The 17,196-nt window shown below is 40.9% G+C and overlaps 1 protein-coding gene across 1 annotated transcript in view; it reads left to right on the top strand.

Moving 5' to 3' along the window:
* The first annotated feature begins 398 nt into the window (after positions 1 to 398).
* LOC145442396 (tektin-3-like) overlaps positions 399 to 17,196 on the top strand; it is a 147,787-nt gene continuing 130,989 nt past the window's right edge. The window contains exon 1 of the mRNA XM_080320300.1: positions 399 to 418. The gene's annotated coding sequence lies outside the window, so the exon portion shown is untranslated. The remainder of the gene's footprint in view (positions 419 to 17,196) is intronic.

The following is a 17,196-nucleotide window of genomic DNA, read 5'->3' as shown; positions in this document are numbered from 1 at the left end:
CTTCATCTGCGTCAGCGGTGTCTTACAAAAAGCCTAGAGGCGGGCCGTGCTACAAATCGGCAGTTACGGAAGAATATCGGCCTGGTGTAAATGACCATAGTAGTCGACAAACACCATGAATACCCCAAAAAACAAACAACCAAACATTTTACTTCCTTATATTTGAAACTAGAACACCGATTCGAAGACATGACATACTGCCTCTAGAGCAGTCGTTCTCAACCTGGGTCCACGAAGCCTCTAAAATTGCAAAATGGTAAATAACTCAGTTGTATTTTTTTAGTTGGAAAAATCACGAGGTTGTTTCGCTTTAAAACTGCTAAAACTTGAGAACTGAGATGAAATATATTCGACTGTGCAAACACATTTTGATTGCCAAATCTGGTGAACATCGTTTTGAGTATTTGGTTGTATTAAGGACGCGTGCTACTTTCAGGTTGCAAAGACGTTCCAGTGCCGCTGAGGCAATAGGATAAACTACCGTAAACGTTAGTTATTACCTAGCTAGACTTACTCTAACCACTTCTTCTACTTCTTACTTATCGTCGTTGGATTTCCGCTTCACTTCGAGTTTCCTTCAGAGTCATCCCCCCTCCCTCCTTGAGACTTGACTCCCCTTCCCGAGTCAGGTCTCAAAGGAGTCTGTATCTACCTCCACTAAAGATTGACTCGTCTTCGTGAGTCAACTCTAGTTGGAGTCTCTTCAGGTTCTGACTCGGTCGCGTGAGTCAGAACTTGTCGAGTCTTTTCTCTAGAGACTTGACTCTCTCTTGAGAAGTCGAGAGTCTGTCTAGCGGCTTAACCTCACCTTAATTACGCGCACGCTACGACACCGTCTAGACCAGTGGTTCTCAACCGCCGGTCCGCGAGGTAATTTACAATTTTAACCATAATGTCAAGATGCAATATGTTGAAGGCTTGTCTATTGGTAAAATAAAAAATCATCAAATTTTAAACTGATCCAGAACTTCGTGAGGTAACATGTTCATTGTCAGCGCTGATTTTTACGTCAAAAACCTAGAAACTATAGCGAAGGACCTAACCGAGGTTTTTAACGAAATATACATTTCACAGAATATTCCAGAACCCCTCGCAAGAGGAACGATCAAGATCATCTACAAGAAGGGCGAGCGAAACAACATCGAGAACTACCGTCCAATCACGCTCTTAAACGTGGATTACAAGATTCTCACGAAGATCCTATCCAACCGAATAAAAACCGTCCTGGCCACCATAACACACGAACATCAATTCGTCAATCCGCCAAGATCGATAGAAGAGCTAAACCTCCTGACCAGAGAAGTAGCAGCGGACATGAAACGTAATGAAACAGGTGCCATTTTATCGGTTGATTTTAGGAAAGCTTATGACTCAGTCGATCATGATTTCATGCACGCTGCAATAAAAAAAGCAGGATTTGGCCCCGTTTTTCAGGATTTCTTGAAAAAAGTGTACCAAAAAGGAACGGCAACCATCTCGTTAAACGGATCGACGGGAAAAAAAATCGAAATCCAAAAAGGTATCAAACAGGGGGACCCAATCTCAATGTATATGTTCACTCTAATTACAGAAACCTTGCTTCAAAAACTAAACAAGGAAGTGAACGGATACCGCTTGCCCGGCTACAAAAGACCAATAACGACCCCATCGTACGCCGACGATATCACCGTCACCCTCTCCAGGGAGAAAGATGCGGAGAAGGCTCTGGAAATGCTGGAGAAATTTGGGGAGGCGAGCAACTAAGAGTAAACCAGGGAAAAACAATGGCAATCAGTTTCGAGAGGAAAAGGTGGCGGGTCAAACCAACTAAAATAAGGTGGGTGAAACAATTAAAAATCCTGGGAAACACTATAGCCCACGAGAAAGCCGATGAGCAGAAACCATGGACACAATCAGTGGACGAGGTTGCAAGGACGGTAAAAAACCTTGAAAAAATGAACCTCAAGAGGTGGGAAAAGATTCAAATAATAAGAACTAACATACTCCCCTTACTTACATACAGGGCGACTACATCGAGGCTCCCGTCAGCGCAACGCGCACGACTCAAACGACACCTCATGAGCTTTGTTTTCCAGAAATACGAGCAGTTTGAGTATGAAAAAGTGATACAACCCAAGGACAAGGGAGGACTGGCTCTGACAGATATCCCTAGGATCCTGGACCTTATCTATATCAAGCCAGCACTACGCTTCCTAAGAAAAAACGGGAAACCACCGGAATCAGAATGGGAAAACCGGCTCGAACACCAGCTCGCCATCACCCTTCAAAGGTATGCTAAAAATCGTATTCAAACTCAAAAGCACATACTTTCCAGCCTCTACGTCACTGGAAGGAAATCAGCGAGGTAATGAAAAGCCTACAGCTAGACCTAGAGGTCATCAACAAGAAGAAGGAAATGTATGCAAGAACGATGGACCGAAACCACGCCAAAACCATACAGGAGATGAAGGGCCCGAGATGGGAGAATATCCAACACCCGGCGCTCACCTACCGACAACGCACGCATAACTGGGAAATAGCACATAACATCCTACCCACCAGGGACCGCCTATACGCAAGGTTGGCTACAAGAACTAGTCATTGTACTTTCTGCCACATAAATACAGAAACGCATACCCCTCTGTTTACAAAATGCAGGGCGACCAATTCTGTCATGAAAATGTTTTTAGATCTCTGGGCAGAAATAACCAGAGACAACAACCGAGCGGTCGATCATCGAACAATCATGAACATGTACCTGGAACCACCAACTATGGAAGAAGGTAAAAAAATCGCGCTGCTGAAATTAATATCCATTTTTAAACAGGCGGTATGGGCGGCCAGAAACAGAAGAATTCATGGTGAGCCACGGATCGACTCGAAATGGATACGCGATTCAATACTGCGGAGACTGGAGAGAAGGGAACGAAGCGAAGAGGGAGACCCAACGGAAGAAATCCTCGATGGGATAAAAGAACGGGCGCGCGCGCGACTTTAGGAATAAAACAAACGGGAGCCCCTATCACGCGAAAACTAGCGATACTTGACCCTTTCATGCCTTTGCAAAACCAGTGCTCGAAACGGAAGGAGCGGACGTGGACGAAACCACGAGCTCGAAGCTCGGCCGCCCACTTGCGGATATTCACGACCGCTCCGCGAGCAGACGCCAGCGGAGCGTACCCATACATCGAGCCCAAATCCCAGTCATAAGACAAACGAGTGTATTGATATAAGTGCTGTATTTATATTATTTCAATGCATGACTAAAACTGCTAAACATTCTCGTGTTTTGTACCCTTCGTTAACTCTGACATAAAAGTAGAACTGCGGAAAAAAATGCCAGTGCATAACGTTATACATGCTCAAGTAGCTAGAAAACAATATCGCATATACATTTCTTTCCTTCTATTGCATTGTAGCAATAATTTTCCTTTATGATGCGAATAAACTCTTAAAAGTTGGTAACATGTTCATTGTTTAATCAATTTGACTTAAAGCTCAAGCCGTGTCATTTGACGATATGCGAGTGACAAGTAAAAGCTGATTCGCCAAGCCGCGCTGTGTGCGATCATTCGTTTTCGATTCATTAATCTTGCGCAGAACCGTAACTGGCCTGCCCCAAACCCCCAATTGGAGCGGGGTTGAGCTTGAAAGGGCCCAAAATTATTTCTGTATTAGCATAAATTATTGAGTATTTTTTTTAAAAATTTATCCAACTTTTGCGCGATTTACTGTCACTGAATGTCTTGATTATTGGGTGCCCTTTCTCCAAGAAATGCGCATGATTTATAGAAATAGGCATTTCACGTCAGCCATTTCCGCGCCACGACGCACCAACACACAATGAAGTTTGGGCTAACATGGAACTCCAAAAAGTGTGCCAAACAATTCTGCAGCGAGGAAACCTTGGCCGAAAAAGACTGCCCTTCGTTGACCGAAAACTTCGATCTATATATGTCTAATGGTCGATAGGCGCCTAAACGGCTGGACACGATTCTCGCTGTCCTGGCAATCTGCGTACCCCATAGGAAAAATGCCATACCACAGAGACAAATTATTTGCCAGTGAAGAAATACCAATTTGGAATCGTGTCCGTCTTTTGGTTTAGTACGCTTGGGCGAATTCAATATATACTCACTACATACCAGACAGTATAGGTCATGAAATAATGACATGCCACGAAATAATTATTCCAACAGGCCAGCCCGAATATGTTTAATTAACGTGTCCTAAATCTTCCAAGACGGACACTTCAATTAGCTCTACCGGGAAACCTGATAATTCTGATAATTCATGTGTTTTCGTGCGGAGCATTGTATGCGTAGTAGCCACAGTGGCCGATACGTCTGGTGGTAGTGGGCAATGATGAGCAAGGTTGCACGAAAAGGTGCTTTGTTAGACTCCGAAACGCTTCATCTCTCGATATTGCCGAATATAATAATATTATTCGAGATAGCGTGGTAGGTTTCATCCGCGGCCTTCGGCACGAAAGACCGTGGACGACTGTCGGCGGTAGCACGTTTCTCCGGGCGAGGCGATTTTACATCGACTCAGCAGACCCACTACCGTAAAATCACATGGATGCCATCTTTATCATAATTATTGACGATCAGAACCGTCAAACTGTCAATCCCTAGCACCACATAGGCTACTTGCAACAAAACGGTGACATAAGTTACATTTTGGGTTACATTTTGGAGGTTCACCGGTCCGCCGAATATTTTTTGAAATTTTACCGGTCCGCGAGGTGAAAAAGGTTGAGAACCACTGGTCTAGACGGTGATCGTACGATCGAACAGCGTACCCGAAACTGCAGTATCGGTCTACACAAAGCGCTTAGAAACGCCTTTAGAAGCAATCCAGAGCGCTTTTAAAACGCACCGCAAACAACGCAGTTTATAACAGTGTAGTGGTAAGTAGGGCTGGGCACAATGATTCGAGTACTCGAATCTGAATCGAGTATAAATTTTAATGATTCGAGTCGAGTAGTAAAAGGCGATTTTTTCGAGTATTGAAATTATACGCTCCTCCTCACTGAAAGTAAATTTGTCAACGAGAATTGTAGTTTCGATACTAATTTTCACTGTTGAAGCCTTGAAATTTTCATTGTCCGCATCGTAGCATACGAAACATAAAGTACAAAGCTACGAACGTTACTGGAAATAGAACATTTCCGAAGTCATGGTCATCCCACAATACTGTCACCAAGTGAAATGAAATCGGTATGGTCGAAAAATACCAAAGTATCTTTATTGTGATGGATAACAGGCATTATATTCTTTGTGGTGGCATAAAAGGTACCTATTTGAGCTTTGACATATTACATTCTGTTATGACGTCATAATGAGTGATACTCGATTACTCGACTCGACTCGAAGCATATTGCGTGATTCAGAATCGAATCACTCAGGTACTCGATTTTGCCCAGCCCTAGTGGTAAGCAAGACAGTGAGAGACAATAAGCCTTCACCTACACAGCATCCTTAAAGCCCACACACTGGGCCAAGCGAGAAAGCCTTTCAATACACACGCGTACACAGCTAGATGGCATACGCGAATGCGCTGCGCCATGAAGAACAAACGAGGAGAATCACATATGGCGAAAGACCACGCTCACTCGATATAATAGCGCCGCCTGACACAGAAACAACAGACATCATCACGGCAGTAACGGAACACCCTCTTTTAAAAACGCAAACGGACAGCATAACATCTATCTTTCAGATAGGAAGGAACACTTTCAATTTAACCTTCGATAAAGATGCTCAGGTAGAAAGATTGAAAGACAGCTTCCTATTCCAAGCGAGTGACGGGCTTGAAACCCCACATGGCAAAGCCTACTTCCAGCCACCCCGCCATCCAACAGCAAAAATTAACATCCGCGCTGTACCCACAGAGGTGGAAGTAGATGAAATTAAACGAAAATTTGGAAAGTTCAACTGTGGTACAATAATAGAGGTAAGAACCATTTACCACAGAGGAACAAACTTCCAGAACGGCTATAGACAGCTATTCGTAGAAAACTACGTACAAGGCAAGGTTCCCCCGTTCGTATACCTGGGCAAAGCCCCCTGCAAGGTATACCTGCCGACGGACATTGAAAATGAAAAATGTTTCAAATGCCTCAACGTAGGCCATAACGCAAAAGACTGCCCTAATGAGACAGTATGCTTTGCCTGCAAACAAACGGGCCATAGAAAGGAAAACTGCACAGTGCAGCAACCTCCACCGATCCCACCCAGACCAAGCCCGCCCTTGGCTGAAGAAGCAACACAACAGGAGATCGAAGAAGAAGAAGATAGCGAACTAGCATTCCTGCTAGCACAAAAACCTAGAGTTGACATAAATACAGAAAAAACAGAAAACAAAGACGAAAAAGACAAACAAATTGATCTCTTCGGCGACATTAGTGAAACAGAGTCGGAAAGCCAATCTCCAAACGACACCATCGTGGAAAAATCACCGAAAAATGATCTCCTGAACGAAGGGTCGTTAGAGATAGTAACCACAGATGAGGACGAGAACCACACACCAAGTATAGACCGACCAGGGGACTCTCCCAAACCCAGGAGAGAAAATAAGGGTAGAACAAGCAAAAGGAACAAAAACATAAGCAACTTCACAGCAGCCGAGTTTTTCAGCGCCCCGTCACCAAACAAGCGATCAATGCAAGACCGTAGCCCTGACGAACAAGTTACACAACAACAGAGGGCCAGGAGGAAACTCCTGGATCCCAAAAAACACTAGTGTAACAAAGCGAACAAGTCTCCCCCCACCAAAAGGAAAATGGATGCTGATCTAGACATAATATCTTTGAACGTAAACGGAATGTCTACCCATTGGCATAAAATTAAAAGTCTAATAAAAACAGAAAAACGCACAAACATCGTATGTCTCACGGAAACGCACAGGGTAGACACCCAAAGAGTCCAGAAATGGGCAAACCAAAACAACTTTCTATACTATGCGAATCATATAGACCTGAAACAAAACTGGGTAGACGCAACAGAAGGGAAGAAGCTATACTACAGAGGAACTGCGATTCTAGTCAAAAAAGACCTAGAAAAGCAATACAACCTAGCACACAAGATAATTAGAGAAGACAGGATGCAACTACTAACCTTTGTAGAGAAAGAGACCGGAGAGGAAACAAACCTCTATAACATCTACGGCCCACCCGACGTAGGGAAGTATCAAACAGAGCTGTATCAAGAACTTATAAACGAAATTGAAAAGAAACCGAATGATGACATCATATGTGGAGACTACAACATCGTCACCGATAGAATAGATGTGAAAAATGACACAAACTTTACTATGACCCCGGCCGCTAAGATCTGGAAATTCTTCACCGACATCTATAAAATTAGAGACATCTGGAGGTGGAGGAATCCGAAAACAAGGCTGTACACAGTAATAAAACACAAACAATCTAGAAGAGTAGACAATATCTACATATCGGAAAGATTCTTGAGTCGAGTAAAGTCATGTGAACAAAAAATAAACTTCGTCTCTGACCACATCTTCTTGCAAAAGATCCACGTAAGAATGAAAGTAAGGTACAACAGGTGGGGCAAAGGAACTTGGAAAAATGACACTAGAAAATACGCGGACGTTAGTCTACGTAAACAAATAGAAATATTACACGAAAGATGTATCCAAGACAAACCAACTTTTGGTGACGTCTATGAATGGTGGGACCACTATAAAAAAGAAATGGGGAGACTGATAAGCACAAACAAGAGACACCAAAGAAATGCGGCAAATAAAGAAAAACAGGCATTACAAGAAAACATCGCAAAAACCCCACAAAACACCAGTGGGGACCAAAATGCCTATGAAGAAGCAAAAAAACTCAAAAAAATAGAGGAAGAGAACACAAGATATCAATGCACACTACACAAGATGCAGGATATCGAAGAAAATGAAAAACCCACCAAATACTTCTACGACAAACTAAAGCAACGTGAAGAAAGTAAAATCTTTACAACTATAGTTAATGAAACGGGAGTAGAAACGCAAAATAACACCGAAACCATGCGTGCGGTGGAAGAATTCTACAAAAACTTATGGGGAAAATCAGCGCAAGAGGATCCTAGACTCCAAGATGAGTACCTAGAAAACATAAATGGCCTCAACATAAACGAAGAAGAACGAGCGCAACTGGAGAGCCAGATAGACGAGTCCGAGGTTCGATGCGCAATCCAAAATATGGAGAACAGAAAGACTCCCGGCTCCGACGGGCTTTCAAAAGAATATTATGCGACATACTGGGATATTCTCAAAAAAGAATTGACTGAAGTTATAAATAACGCATATATGTTTGGAGGATTATGCAAATCCTGGACAATAGGCATAACAACACTATTGTATAAAAAAGGAGAACCGAAGAATCTAAAAAACTGGCGACCAATAACGCTTTTAAATACAGACTACAAAATATTAACCGGAATTATCTCGAACAGGCTAAAACCCATATTACCAAATCTAATCATCCACACCCAAAAATGTGCTATAAAAGATCGGCAAATAACTGACGTCTTGCGAAACACCCAAGCGGTGATTGATTATGCCCAAGAAAAACAGAAAGAACTACTAGTTATGAATTTGGACCAGGAAAAGGCATTCGACAGGTTACATCACGAATACCTTTTCAAAATCCTGGGAAAATACGAACTACCTACAAATATAATACGCATAATACGGAGAATCTACAAAAACGCCTCCAGCAGGATCCAAATAAACGGCGCACTCACAAGAAACATCAAAATAGAGCGCGGAATCAGACAGGGGTGTCCACTGAGCATGGCACTCTATGCCATCAGCAGTGACCCCCTGTGAAGAAAAATCGAAAACGACAATAAAATAAAGCCTTTTACCATCGGCAAAGCAAAAATAAAAATACAACAATACGCTGACGATGTAACCTGTTATTTGACCAGCGAAAAAGACGTGAAGCACATATTAAATGAATTCGGGAAATTTGAACGCGCAACGGGGCAAAAACTAAACACCGGGAAAACTGAGATTTTACACATTAACCCACAAAAACATCGAACACGAACTCCGGAGCTAGAAAGCAAAAAAAAAGACATGATAAAAATACTTGGACAATATTACGGCAAAAACCAAAACAGGGAAACCTGGAAGGAAAGAATAACTAAGCTAAAACGCATATTTCACGCATACAAGAACAGAAACTTAACATGGACGGGAAAACTCACGATCTTAAATTCCCTTGCATCGAGTCAGATATTATTTAACGCAAGAGTAAAACCACCACTCAAGAAGACATCAAAAAGATCGAAAAACTGTACTTCGATTTTCTGTGGTATCCACAGAAAATGGAGTGCATTGCAAGAAAAATGCTTATTGCAAACAAAGACCAAGGTGGGATAGGATTCCCGGATGTAGTTGGGAAAATCCAAACCTGCCAAGCAGAGAAAGTCGCAATCCTCAAAAAACTTGACACCCCAACAGAAATATGGCATAAACATGCCATATACGAACTTGGGACAAAACTTAAAGCAATTAACACAAAACTATACAACAACTCGGAACCACACAAATACTCGACCCCAAAAAACTGGACCGACATATTAGACACAACAAACAAGCTGAAACTTACGGAAGAAGAATGGGGAGAAATAACACACAAGAAACTATACACAGAAATCAAAAAATTGAGACAAAAAACAACAACAATTAGGTTAGAAAACGGCGGGGAGGTAAAGTGGCCAAAAATCTGGAAAACAAAATACAAGGGGCAAACAGTCATCACAAATAAAGAATTGGAAGTAAACTATAGGATTGCGACCGAAGGCTTCATATTTGGTGAAAAAAAGCGGAAAAGAAATATTACGCACACCAAATATAATAAACCACTGCTACTAAACTGCAAATTTTGCGGATCGAAAAATGACAATGCAAAGCACCTACTCGTGGAATGCACGTATATAAAAAAGATTATAGAAAACATCGAACGTGCAATGCAAACTGCGCTGTCAAATGACGCCATTTTGTATAATAATGAAAAAAACAAAATAAATTGGATACTAACATCTATCCTAAAGAGAAAAATTATAAACCCAAAATTATCGCTCGATATTAACAACGAAAAAGTAGAGCGTGAAAACATTGAAAAAAATACTCTCAAAAAAATGAAAAAGAGACTTGAGAGAGTAACACAGAACCCGGAAACACACAAATGGATTGAAAAAATAGAGCTATATATAGAAGCGGCATGATAAAATTGGCAGGAACTTGCAAAACAAAGACAAAAATGAGAATAAAATACAACATCCCCCCAAGCGGGGTCCCAAACGGTAGTTGGGTTAACCCAACGAGAGATAAAAGGAAAAAAGTCATGGAAAACCCTTCAGGAAAGAGGGGAGGGGCCAACAAAGAACCCCCCAATCACTCGCTTCCAGCGGTTGGCTTTTGACGAGTAAAAGGAAATACGAAAAATAATAAAAATCGCTACTATTGGAGTATATGGTTGTACAAAGGTACACACCATCGTAGAAACAAGAATACGCAAATAAGAGGAAAAAACAAGAAGAAACCGTTAAAAGCTACGTTTATATATACCTGTTTAAAAACCCCTAAGTTAGAAAAGTCAAAATAAAATAAAAACTAAATAAAATGTGTAATCAAGACCCTGACCCGGAATCGACCCTATAACCTTGGAGAGGGTCGCAGAAGGGCAGCGGATACGGGGAGCCGTAAAAAAAAAAAAAAAAAAAAGAATATCGGCCTGGTGTAATTGACCATAGTAGTCGACAAACACCATGAATACCCCAAAAAACAAACAACCAAACATTTCGCTTCCTTATATGTGAAACTAGAACACCTATTCGAAGACATGACATACTGCCTCTAGAGCAGTCGTTCTCAACCTGGGTCCACGAAGCCTCTAAAATTGCAAAATGGTAAATAACTCAGTTGTATTTTTTTAGTTGGAAAAATCACGAGGTTGTTTCGCTTTAAAACTGCTAAAACTTGAGAACTGAGATGGAATATATTCGACTGTGCAAACACATTTTGATTGCCAAATTCCAATAGCCCACTGATACAAATATATTGCTGTTTAGAGATGAATTGCTGGCATTTTGGTAAAAAAATGTTTGCAAAAATCCATTTCTTCTGTGATAAGCCACTATTCCAGAAAACTTTCAAGTTGGGCTGCTAGATAGAAATGACTGGGCTGAACGCTATATGTTCATTAAGAATCTGTGTTTCAATTTGGTGCCATATATTTTGCGATCATACCCAAATGTGTCGTCGGAAGCGTTACGTGATATTACTGCATTACTGAATTCGTAACCAACTATATTTGTGGAGAGGCATTTCGGCACTCCTTCATATCAAATCGACGACGTGGAATTTCAAGACACGACCGCGTATATCAAGAAATGGCGCTGCAGTTTTCGTTTTGAGATAGGCCTGCTAAACGTCTTCCTAATTTCTACGTTAATAATATGATGTTATTATTTTAAAGAATTGTCATTCTGTTGTTGTTTATCAGTAGCCTAAGTTAATATTTAAGCAAAACAGATAGATGACGGTTGCAATACAATTGAGCTCAATTTGAACTGATACTGTGTGAACCAGTCTTCTAGAGAGAACATATTTTTAAAAATCTCCACCTAATTGCGGACAATTTGCCATCCCACCAATATTCGATTTAGCAAGGTCGCATGCTCAGTGCCCACTTTTAAAGATTGTATTCATATGTCTTGTCAAACGAATGATCTGAGTGATCGCTTATTTACAGAACGATCGATTATGCAAACTTATCGATTACGATTGCGAAGACTCTCTGGAGAATGGTGTAATCGTCATAATCGATTACGAGTATTACGACTACAAATCACGATTACCTCATGTCTGATTGGAGGTTGTAACGCACAGCTCGCAAAAGCTTTTACGCATATATAAGTCTGTATATAGGCTGTACCTTTTATATTTATTCATTGAAGGTATCCCGTATCCCTGGCTGAAATCGTGTGTACCCGCATCTAATCTACGTCTGCGAGCCTGGTATGTCGCGGGCAGATATGTTCCTTCCAATACTCCGGTTATTGTCAGTTTGACGCCCCAGATCGTTGTTGATTCTTCCCAATCCACGTCAAGAACATTCATGATGCCTCCGGTGGCATCTTCAAATAAATCAGTAGGGCAACGAACGATATGCATTCTCACACTCCGAACCTGGGCTTTCCAAACTGATTTATGGGATCGCGGAGAGTATATTATTATTATAACCTACTATCATAGTAGTAGTACCATGGAACTATTGAAATTTAGATACTTTGTTGTTTGCATAAGCGAGCTGATCAGTAAAAACGACATGCAATACAATATCACGCGTCGGCCAAAAATCTCGTTTGAGTACTGCCATTTAAATAATAACAATGGTATTTGTCAGTGGCATCATTGAGAAATATATTCAGAGAATATTGGCACCCGATTGCTCGTGAGCAAAATAGCTTTGGAAGTCCTGTCACTGGAAAAGGTCTATACCGGGAGTGGCTAACTCGCAGTTCGCGAGAAGACTCTGAGTGGCCCGTGCGGTAATTTTCTAAATGACTTGCGTTCGCCATGGCCAACCACATTTTTCGTGCGTTTTCGTAAATTAATAAAGAAAGTATTTGAGGCAGATTTATGGAACTTAAAATGTTTATCGCGCTTGGCGCGATTTAGTGTCACTAAATTTATCTTCCGAAAAATGAAACAAACATACCGATATGTGTCTAAAACTGCACTATTCTCAACTGTGAGGGAATGTTATATTACTAGTATCTCTTGAGACCATAGGGGCGGTTTGGACTGTGTTAGGTCTGGGATAAGTCTTGGCCCTAAAATGACCAATGTATGTTGAACGAAACTTTCGAAGCTTTCACTTTCGATTAGAGCCCTGCGGCATAAATGCGGCCTGAAGGGGATAATATTGCATCTTGTGAAGAAACGTGAATTTGGAATCGCGTGCGTCTCACCAAATCAGTTTTTCCTTTCAGTTTAGTCGGGTACGTGTGAACGTTTCCAGCGATAATCGTTGCCACCGGGCACGAAATAACATCATGCTACATAATGGGCACACACGAAGCTTATACTCGAGAGATCTCGACCAATAGTGTTAAACGTGTGGCATGGGTGCCCTAAATTTCCGAAGACACGTATATCCAATATATGCAAGTACGAATTTCATTGGTCAAATTTATTCATTACCTTGTATTTTAATAACAATAAAATTAGCGATTGATATAAACACTTAGGTCTTGAGGAGAACTCCAGTAGTTCTTGAGAACTTATCTCATATTTGCTTCCACCCCAAAAATATTTTCGTTTGAGTATAGCCAGGGTTAAAGCCAGATATTCCAAGAGTCGAAACAGCAAAATTTGGGATGAAAATACTCACCACTTTGTTCCTGTGCTCAGTCCTAATCACAGCCTCATCGCCATATAAACACTACCTGATGACTAAAAACGATCGTTAACACTGAAGTGTGCCGAGCAGTGTTCTTGTTGTTTGTGGTATTCATGGTTTTTGTCGACTACAATGCAGTGTTGGGATGACTCGAGTCATGACTTGACTCGAGTCAGACTCGAGTCAACTTTTTCGTATGACTTGACTTGACTCGAGTCACTTTGGAAAAATGACTTGACTTGACTTGACTCGAAGCTTCAAAAATGCGCATTGACTCGTGACTCGGAGCAAAATTTACGAGTCAATTTCAAGTCATCAAGTAAACGGTGTCGAATAAATCACTGTATCTTGTGCATGTTCGGATTGTTCGAGATACGCCGGTGTCACTTGTGAGAGCAACCAGTCATTCACTGATCGTACGATACACTGATCCTCGATTGTTAGATCACAAATAAATAGACCGCAAACTAAAGTATCACAGCTTGCGTTGTCGTATTAGTAGTAGTAGTAGTAGTAGTAGAAGATTACTCTAAATAGCAATGTGTCTCTGTTTCTTAGACGGATCAATGCTTACGTTGCGCAATGCTCACCTTTACCAACCTTTATGTATGATTTGATTCAAACAAATATAGTTCGGGCGTTTATTTACTCACGGATGTATAGATGTTGATTATGTCCTATATTTTGGCTGATAATAACTGACTGTAGCATGTGACTGTCCAGTTACTCACGTATTTTATTAACAGTTCTACGTGTGCGTGAGTGATACAACGTCTTTTCGCAGGTATATTTAACTAGATATTCGTTATTTGATTCAAGATAAATGATCAGCATTGATCAATTAATCTGTCTTTCACACAGCTAGCAAAGTGTAATGACTTTGAATCATCACTCATACATCGAAAATTCAATTTGACTTGAATTGTGACTTGACTCGTGACTTGACTTGACTTGACTCGACTTGACTCGAGTCACCTCCAAAAAACGAGTGACTTGACTTGACTCGAGTCACCTTTGAAAATCGATTGACTTGACTTGACTCGAGTCAAAATTTGCAATGACTCGAGATGACTCGTGACTCGAAGGTAGTGACTTGATCCCAACACTGCTACAATGGTCATTTATAACAGGCCGATATTTCTTATTTTTGATTCCGTAACTGCCAACTTGTAGCACGGACCACTTCTAGGCTTTTGTAAATCATCCCTTACGCGGATGAGAGGGCGAGGAGGCGCCTAGATAGACCTCCAACAATTAGGTAGGAATTCTGGAGTTGAGCCAAGCAACGTATCGTACTCCACACGGGGTCTGGTTGCCAAAGAGGTTGAACGCCAGACAGGCCACATGCAAAGAGGCATTTTCGTTAACGTGATCCGTGATTGTGAATGTTTGGACCATTGTCAATGTCACGTTAATACAAGTAACCCATTCACGTCGGCTGAGTCTCCTTCGAGAGAATGCCGTTACCATCAGCAAGGTCGTTTTAGTCAGCCAGGAGTAGTGATGTATAGGACATAGAGAAAAATAGCATATTTTGAACAAAACGATACTTTGAAACTGACACTGAGGATTTTTATTCGCATATATCCCTGTAATATGCGATGTCGCTTGTAGTGCTTTGACATTGAACAAGCCTGCTCCTAATTCCGACGGCTCTGCCCTGCGGGCTGAAAGTCTATCCAGTGGACCATCGGGGAGGATTCGCATATAAATTTCATAGACTATTTTTTACATTGAATATCTTCGGATCGGTGTAAAATATTCTGCAAGAACCTCGCACATGCATCGAACAAGCTTGAACTGTTCTGCATGCGATGGGGTACTGTTTCTTATAGAAAATTACTTCGAATTGGGTTAAGTGGGCTGTCATTAGGCCAATTTGAAAACCCGCTTGCGCAGAATAGGGATGATCGACGATGACCACACAGGGTATTAGACATATTTCAAGTCACCCAATTGCGAATTGTAACAGAGTAATCCTTTTGATAATAAGCAGACCGTGTTATTTTTGGCATTCCGGGAACCAAATGCCAAAACTGCCAAAAATAAACATTTTAAAATGCTAAAAATGAGGCTTTCCTAAATTACAGATTTTCATGAAAGATTTTGATAAAAAATATCAGCAAGAATTGGCAGGAGTTTGTATGAGGCGACAAAAAAACAGTGTGTAAAGCAGAATTCTTAAATTAGTGAATTCTTCATAGGTCCGCACACTACTATCCAAGGGGTTCATAAAAGGTGAATGAAGTTCAGTGATTAGTTATGGATTTGCGATCAATCTGTGGATTGATCAATCCAGCGATTAGGAAATAGATGATATCCAAGTATTAGGAAGCATATGATATTAAGCGATAAGGAAGTTAATGATCTTTGCACGCCGAAGTAGCAATTAGAATATTACGTAATCTATGATAGCGGGCCCTAATTTTAAAATTTAGCGCGATTGCTAGGTATTTCCCTGCTGTCAATGCTCATTGGTCATGAATTTTGTCACATGATGTAGCCGCCACTTACGACCCAGGCTGCATTTAGCTCAATGTGAATTATACCAAATTCCATTGCCATTTGACTTGCAATTGAAACTGTCTGCATGTTCATTGTTCAATAACTCGTAGATTGTGTCACGTTTTCCATAGTTTCATCAATGAACGGACATATGCAAAAGGCCTTCAAATCTATACGTGCCATAGATTCATATTTACATTCATCCTTTCCTGATTTTTCATTCTCGGGTGGATAATATCTCACATTATAAATATTGATTATAAAAGTCACTCATGATTTCTAACATGGTTGGGTAGTGAAGTCCGTTATCCAAACGTGCCAGAAACCCTTTCCAATTGCTTTCATAAGTGTTGTAACCTGTACCAGTAATTTGACACGCATAGTGAAGCGACTTGCAGAAGCACTCGGTTTTGTATCGGGTAAATTTGATCTCAAACATCGTTTTCAAATCGGATTTAAATCCTTCCGTTTGATTGAACAGTGTGGATGCTGCCTGTTTTGTGACTTCGTTTTACATGGTTAATTCGAGTCTATAAATACGAATTCATGGCGATGCCAAAACGGCCAAAAATAAAATCTCCAAAATGCCAAAAAGAAGCTATTTTTGTTATTTTGTAATAATAATAAGCCAAACCAAAAAATGGATATTTTCTAATGCCGCAATTAGTTCGTCAGAATATTTCTTCGTTGCATCAAAAAGGATGATACTTCTGAGTGTTGTTACCCTCATTCATGTTAACTTTAAGAGCTTGGTGTAGGACTAAATTTAATGTGAGGAAATCTCTACCACATTCGCAGTTGATTCAGTGGTCACTCAGAGCAATAAAACAAAACAAAACGTAATGCAATTAACTTTCCCGTATTGGCAATCGCAGAGGAGAATTAGGAATGTCTACACTACATCGATGTCGAACCAAATGCTATGAGCAGAGGTGGTCAATAACGAAGTACTTCTACTTTTTCGAAATACTCAAGTAGTTTTCCTCTACTTTTGGTACTTACTCAAGTAGATCTGATTTTCGCTACTTCTACTTCGTAATATTTTGTGTTCTTCTCACTTATTTTTCGCTTTTTCCAGTTTGTCAAAGTAGAAGTAGTTTAATCCTCTAATCAGGAAGATAGCCTGAGGAATTTCGGGGCTGTTTTCAAGGAATGTCAACATTTAATTTTCATAAAAGTTGGGTAAAGCATAGAATTTTCGTCGCGCCTCGCGCTCAGGGGATACGGAGTAACCATGCAGTATGATTTCGCGAAAGTAGGCTATCGGTGAATATAATTTCGGT

The sequence above is a fragment of the Botryllus schlosseri genome, chromosome 7, assembly GCF_051294905.1.
Source record: "Botryllus schlosseri isolate E-star chromosome 7, Bs_hap1, whole genome shotgun sequence".
Classification (NCBI taxonomy): domain Eukaryota; kingdom Metazoa; phylum Chordata; class Ascidiacea; order Stolidobranchia; family Styelidae; genus Botryllus; species Botryllus schlosseri.
Note: the sequence above shows the minus strand (reverse complement) of the source record. Positions and strands in the feature narration are given on the sequence as shown.